Genomic DNA, 7,383 nt, shown 5'->3' with positions numbered 1-7,383 from the left:
GCCAAGGCCCCTGTAATGTTACTTTTCTCTTTGTTGTGACAAAGACACCCAGGCAAAGCAACTTAAAGAAGGCTTTATTTTGGTTCAATTTGAGGGTACAGCTCATCAAGACAGGAAAATCATGGTGGCAGACACATGGGGCTCAATTTGAGTGTACAGTTCATCAAGGCAAGGAAATCATGGTGACAGACATGTGGGGCTCAATTTTTGCCATTTTGTTGTCTATCGTCATTTAAGGCATAGTAACTGGCTTTAATTGATTTAACAGTGTATTTCTACATCTGGTTTGGTGTTGTTGCTATTACATTGGTTTATTTTTCCTTTACTGAATGATAATGGGTTTGAGCCCTCCCCCAACAACCTCCACCTCCTGGAAGTACTGTTCACTAGGAAACTCCTAAGTCAGAAGAGACATCCATCTGCACAGGGGCACAAATCACAGCAGAGAGCAGACACGGACAAACTATCCCTCAGAGGCTCATGAAGTACAGTGTGTCATGATTGCCTAGCTGTTTGCATCACTTGATCCCAGTCCCCTGAGCATTCTCCCTGTGCCAGCCTACCTCACTCCTTGGCACCATGACCACTACTACCACCTTCAAGGGTGTGGACCCAACTGCAGGAACAGCAGCTCCCAGGCTTTGCAGGCCCCCAGGTAGCGGGTCCAATTTTTCATTAGGCTTTGATGAACCAACAGAACAGCCTGTGCGGAAGAACAAAATGGCCCCTAACGTCTCCGGGACACCTCAAGAAAATCCCCCATCGTGGGGCCAAGTCAGCAGCTGCCAAGTCTAGTGGAGACAGGGAAGATTCGGAGTTGCCTGGAACACTGAGAAGTAACTCTTGTGAAGCAAGCTCTGAGACTTCTTAGACCCAAGGGAGAAAGTGAGATGCATGAAAATGTGGACACAAACTTCCAAGTCAACCTTGGGGAGATGGGAGAGAAGCCTGTGCCCACTCCTCTTCTGCTCTTGTGTCTAGCCCTGTGGTCCTGACCCCAGCACCATCCAGGAAAAACCTTCCTGGCAGCAAATCCAGCCTTGTCTTGAGTTAACTTCTTCTGTTGGAACTCTGTCCTTCTGTTTGTTTTGTTCATGCTTGTGAACTGCACAATGTGAGCCTGATTGTACATCGTTTGGATTCGTTTCATTAAAAGGGAAGCACGGAAGGAAGGAAGGGAAGGAGGGAGGGAGGGAGGGAGGGAGGGAGGAGAGAGGGAGGGAGGGAGGGAGGGAGGGAAAGGAAAGAGAAGAAAAACTATGACAAAGAAGAGCAACATGACCCATTCAACTGCTGAGTCCAAAGATACTGAGATGGGTAAAGTGCTGTATGAAGAATTGAAGCCTTACTTATAAGATTACAGCTGGCAAGATGGCTCAATGCATAAAGGTACTTGATGCCAAGCCTAATAATAATATAATACATTAATAATAAAAATTCAATGACTGTTTTCTATAGCTAGGAGGGGAAAGTAAGGAGGTCACTTCAATATGTAGAGATGGATAAGGGCTTTCTCAATAAGACAATTCATAATGGGATCTCATAGACATATTTTTGTTTCTGTACAACAAAGGAAATCATCATTCCAATGAAAAGGCAGCACACAGAAGGGAGAAAATCTTTGCCAGCTTTTCTAACAGAATATTAGTGTATAAAACAAAACAAAACAAAACCCCCTAAATGTCTTCAGAGTCCTCACAGCTGGTTGTAAACTTGTACAAGAGAGTTGGTACAGAGTTCCTAAAAAAAAAAAACAACAACTAAAAATAGATCTGCCTTGTGACTCAGACACACCACTCCTTTTCCCAAAGGCTTCCAAGTCAACATACCACATAGACACCTTCACACCCATCTAAAGGTACACAATTTTCATTTACCAATGTAACAATTAATTAAGAATATATACTTACTTATTGACAGTGTGCAAACAAGAGAAACGTAGATAAAATGTGATAAAAGTGTACATAGGTATTAAAGTTTTCCAAGGTGAAACTATAACTCATTCACATCATGGAAAGCCAAATTCACTAACAACCAAACAGGAATTAAAGTATAATTTTCCTATTATCATTAGCATTTTTGAGGTAAGTCTGGGAAAGTAATGACAAAAATGCACTGAAGAATGAAACATGTAACTTTTGTTGTTAATCATACAGGTTAATAGGATATAGAGCTATGTCTATAATCCATCACAGTTGGAGGCTTTTGCTTTTAGAATAAGTGGAATTCCAAGTGACTGGTTTAGTTCACAAAGGTATTACTTAAAAAAAAATCAGTACAATGCACCAATGTATACCCAAAGCTTTGGGAAATCCTTTGGATGATAAACTCATTGAATGTTTATTTTCTTTTTGTAAAAATGTGCATACAACAAGGAGATCTCAAATATAATATACTCCTGGTGATAATGTGAAAGAAAAAAATCCATGCAAATCACGTAATGGTTTGAGCTGACTATGCTGTGATTTTGAGGATTCCTACCATATGCTTCAACTGGAAGCCAAAGAAGCAAATTCTGGAGACTGAACACCTCCATCTATACTCAAATACATGATATGCTTGTGCTCATGGCCTCCCCTAAATCAAGAAATTGAAGCTACCTGCAAACCACTTGGCACATTCAAATCAATATTTATCCCAAGACTTTTACAGAAAATTTTATTTTAAAAAATGGACCACAAAACTCTCTTGGTTTTCTGTGTCTTCACTTCATCTATGACCTGATTTTTTTTAGTATGGCTGTGAGTCACCATCTTGAATATCTTTATTTTTCTGATGAAATTTGACTTGGTCAATACCATTTAGCACAAGTTTATTTCAGCAGGGGACAGTTTCGTGAGCCTGAGTTTAGGATGCCAAGAGATGTCCTGGATACAGCTGACTATATGGAGCTGCAGCTTAGAAGGTATGTGGAATTGATGCATATAGTTAAAGTTGTCAGTTTATGAATGACTTTTGAACCCATAACTTTAGGGAAGACAAGGTAGAGAGGGTGTTCTAGTCTCATTTCTGTTCCTGTGACAAATATTATTTGGCTCACAATTCTGAGTTTCAACCCATTATTCCAGGGAATTCAAGGCAGGAACTTGAAACATCACATCCATGATCTATAATAGAGAGAATATACATGTGGATCTTTGCTTGCTCTCTACTAACTCCTGCTCTTATATTGTTCTGGATCTCCTATCTAGAGAATGGTACCACCCACAATGGACTCAGTCTTCCTATGTCAATTAAACGATCAAGACAACCTCCCACAGACATGTTCACAGGCCAGTCTACAGATAACTCCTCACTAAGACATCCTCCCAATGATTCTAGGCTGTATCAAGTTAACAGTTAAAACTATCCAGCTCAGAGGGGGAATGAAAGATGGCTGAGTTCCTTGATATACCAATATTCACCATCTCAGACTTGGGGGAAACTAGAGAAGTGGTGATTCATTGGGGAGTAGAAAAACCAAGCAAAGCAAGTCTCTTACAAACAAACATAATTAATCATGGAGAAGTGAGTCAGCAACGGTGTCACTGATGGTTTTCATGGGTCCTGTGCCACAGGATCATGATGGAGAAAGGGTCATTGGATTGAGCAAGTTGACATCAAGTTCTAATTTCAACATAGTCATGGGGTTGAAAGTCTGGGTAGGGTTGCTTTAAGAGAGAAAGGAGAAGAATAAAATAAAATCATGAGAGCAAGTAACTTCTTTGAGATTTCCCTCCAATGGGAACAAAGCCATGTCATAGGGGCAATGGAGAAATGGCTGTTTTGGTATGTTTGGATTTCTATAGTGAAACTATCACAGAATAGGTGGCTTATAAGCAACAAAACAGTTCCTTCTCATAGTTCTGGACACGTCTAGGTCAAAGATCAAGGCACTGGCTTGTGTGGAAGGACCATCTTCTCACTGTAACTTCACATGGAGGAAGGAGTGAGAGGTCCCTGGGTTTTCTTCAGTTGGACCCAGTTCATTTATGAGGGCTCCACCACCTTCCAAAGGCTCCATCTTATAATATCATCATGCTGGGAGCTAAAATTTTAATACACAAAATTTAGGAGGGATATAAACATTTGGTCCATTTCAAGAGCTAACGAATTTTCAGATTGGGTATTTTTGTTTTCAAGTTAGGGTTTCAGTGATTCAATAGAGAATGTAAAGAGATTTTGTCCACCTAAGAGGGCTAGTCATGGGTGAAGATCTGAGGTGCCCAAAGTTTGTTTGGCACTTTATAACCTCTTTTGGTTCACTTCCATAATAATCCTGGAAGGCAGGAACTGTCTCTACAGATGAGGAAAATATGATGTATTAAGGCTTTATAACTTGTTGGGACACACACTATCTTTATGTCCATCAACACTGCCACCAACGCCCTCTCCCAAATGAATACACACGGCCCAGTGCTACATCGTTTGGAGGGTTCATTTAAATGTGCTGCACCTACCTCTGGAATTCTCTTTTCATCTGGCATTGAACTTTTATAGCCAATTATCCTTGCATTCTCAGCCAGGTAAATGGTTTCTGCCAAAGGTGTGGAATGCCTTGTGCCTGGAGGGGAATTCATATTTCGAAGTCATTCCTAGAGAGATAAGAGAAAGTTGCTGTCAGGGCCCTGGGTTCAAATACCAAGTACATGTCTTCATAGGAGCCTGTGTAGGGCTGGCTTCAAACAGTGTTTTCAACTGCACATCAAAATGAAGGGGATTGCAGAGCTAAATCGAAGCAGCAGCATTCCACAGATTCTTTCTTAAAATTTATTTATTTATTTACTTTGTGTGATGAGATGTGACCACGAGTGCCAGGGTCATAGATGTAGAGGTGAAGGGACAACTTGAAGGATTAGATTCTCCTCTTTTAGCATGTAGGTCCTAGGGATCAAACTCAGGTCAATGGGCTGAGGAACAAATGCCTTAACCTGTCGAGCTCTCTCACTGGTGCCTCGAATACTTGCTGTTTCCGCACATTCAAAGGGATTAAATTAAAACAATATCTCTCTTTTTTAAATATTTTTATTTTATAATTAACTTAATTTCACATATCAGCCACAGATTCCCCCATCCTTCCTCCTCCCACCCCCAGCCCTCCCCCTTCCAACCCCCCCCCCCCAATTCTCACCTTCTCCAAGGCAAGGTCTCCCCTGGGGAGTCAGTCCAGCCCTGGTAGACTTGGCCGAGGCAGATCTAGTCCTCTCCTCCCTACACCAAGGCTGAACAAAGTGTCCCAGCATAGGCCCCAGGCTCCAAAAAGCCAGCCCATGCACCAAGGACAGGTCGGGCTCCACTGCTTGGGGGCCCAGGGGCAAATAGCCAAACTAGTGGAAACACATGAACTGTGAACCAATGACTGAGGAACCCCCATGGAACTGGACCAGGCCCTCTGGATAAGTGAGACAATATCTCTTATGGTAGAGTGGCATAATACTCTGATAAATTTTTTGGCATCAAGAAATTCTTCAAATAGTTATTTCAAATTCTTCCTACAACAGGGTTTCCTAAATAACCAAGCATCCACCATCCAGTGGTTTCACTTTTCAGGCACAGGACTTACATAATTCACATCCTCTTTGAACCTCAGAGTCTCACCTATCCTAGAAGAAACCAGTATTTTTGACTGCTTTGTAAACATCAGATGGCATGAAGTGTAGAAAGATTCTGGAAGCTTCTTCATAATTGGCATGCATAATCTCCATCCTTGTAGGTTCCAAAAAGATCTAGACATTCTCTTTGTGCAAAGTGGGTTTTCTTTAAAATTTTAATTGGTATGCATTTTCCATAAGTGGTATTGGGTTACATAAAAATTCTCAAACGAGAATATAATGTACATCAATACCTTCTCCCACTGAGCAACCACCCCTATTTTTGATTAGTCTCCCCCAACCCAGATAGTTTTGCTTCTACTTCCAAGTCATGTGTGCACATATTTATATGTATCTATATAAAATATGAGACATACAAATGAGAGAAAATAGTAGTATTTGTCTCTGTCACTGACCTAACTTACTTAGTTTGTTTATCTCCAGTTGTATCTATTTCTATGCAAATAATGTAAGGTCACCCTTCTTTATGGCTGAAAAGGTTCCATTGCATTTGCATCATATTATCTCATCTGTTCCTCTGCTGATAGACACTTATATTAAGTCCTTACTTTAGATCCTGTGAGTGGTATGCAATAAATATTAACTGGCAAATATCTCTGTGATTCTTGGACTTTCAGTCCTTTAATTGAACACCTAGAGGTGGTATGCCTAGGTATATTGTAATCTATGTTTTAATTTTGAAGAATTCCCAAACTCATTTCCATAGTGGATGAACAGTTGCCTTTCCTGCCAGAACTGTATAAGAGTTCCCTTTTGTCCAAATCCTTGCAAGTATTTATTATTAGTTTCCTTAGTAACTGGAATTATGATTAGGGTGAGATAGAATCCCAGAGTAATTATAATTTGCATTTCTCTGACTGCTGATGATATTGAACATTTTTTCATGTTTATTTTCCATTTGTATTTCATCTTTTAAGAATTGTCTGCTCAGTTGCATTTATGTGTTTACACACACACACACACACACACACACACACATTAATTGATGAAAAAAGAGGCCATAAATTTGAAAGAGAGCAAGGAAAGAGGTATGTGAGAGGGCTTAGAGGGAGGAAAGGGATGTGGGAAATGGTGTAAGTATATTATAATCTCAGAGAGTAAAAGAACCTCTTTTTAATGAACTGTCTGCTCGTTTCATTAGCCTACTTATCGATTAGGTTATCTGATTTCTTGCTATTTTGTTTTTAAGTTATATGTATATTTTAAATAATAATGCTCAATTGGCTGCACAGCTAGTGAAGCTTTTCTCCTGCTCTGTGGGCTGTTTCTTCACTTGTTTAACTGTACAGAAGCTTAGTGATTTCATGATATCCCATTTGTCAGGTGTTGGCATGGTGTCCTGAGCAGCTGGATTTCTATTCAACACATCCTTCCATGTCCTTCCATCCTGAAGAGTTTTTCCTACTTTTTTTTCTAATAATTTTGGAGTACCTTGGTCACTATCAGGTGGCTGTAGCTGCATGGCTTTGTATCTGGCTCTTCTATCCTAATCATCTGTCTTTCTGTTTTGTATCAATGCCATGCTGGTTTTGCTACCATGACTCTGTAGTATACCTTGAAATCAGGCACAGCGATATCTCCAGTCTTATTCATTTTACTCGGGATTGCTTTAGCTTTTCTGCTTCTATATGAATTTTAAATTTGAAAAACAGTTCTATTTTTGAGATGCTTGTTCTGTCTTTGCGAAGGATGTCACTGGAATGTTGATGGGCATTGTGCTGAGTCTGTAGATTCCTTTTGGCAGTATAGCCATTTTCGCAATGTTAGTCATGCATTCTGCAAGCAAGGGAGT

General features: G+C 40.2%; 1 pseudogene; it reads left to right on the top strand.

Annotated features, from left to right (window-relative positions):
- The first annotated feature begins 579 nt into the window (after positions 1–579).
- Positions 580–1,153, top strand: LOC102917701 (jupiter microtubule associated homolog 1 pseudogene; annotated as a pseudogene).
- Positions 1,154–7,383: the final 6,230 nt, after the last annotated feature.

Source organism: Peromyscus maniculatus, chromosome 5 (assembly GCF_049852395.1).
Source record: "Peromyscus maniculatus bairdii isolate BWxNUB_F1_BW_parent chromosome 5, HU_Pman_BW_mat_3.1, whole genome shotgun sequence".
Taxonomy (NCBI): domain Eukaryota; kingdom Metazoa; phylum Chordata; class Mammalia; order Rodentia; family Cricetidae; genus Peromyscus; species Peromyscus maniculatus.
This window is presented reverse-complemented; position numbering and strand designations above follow the sequence as displayed.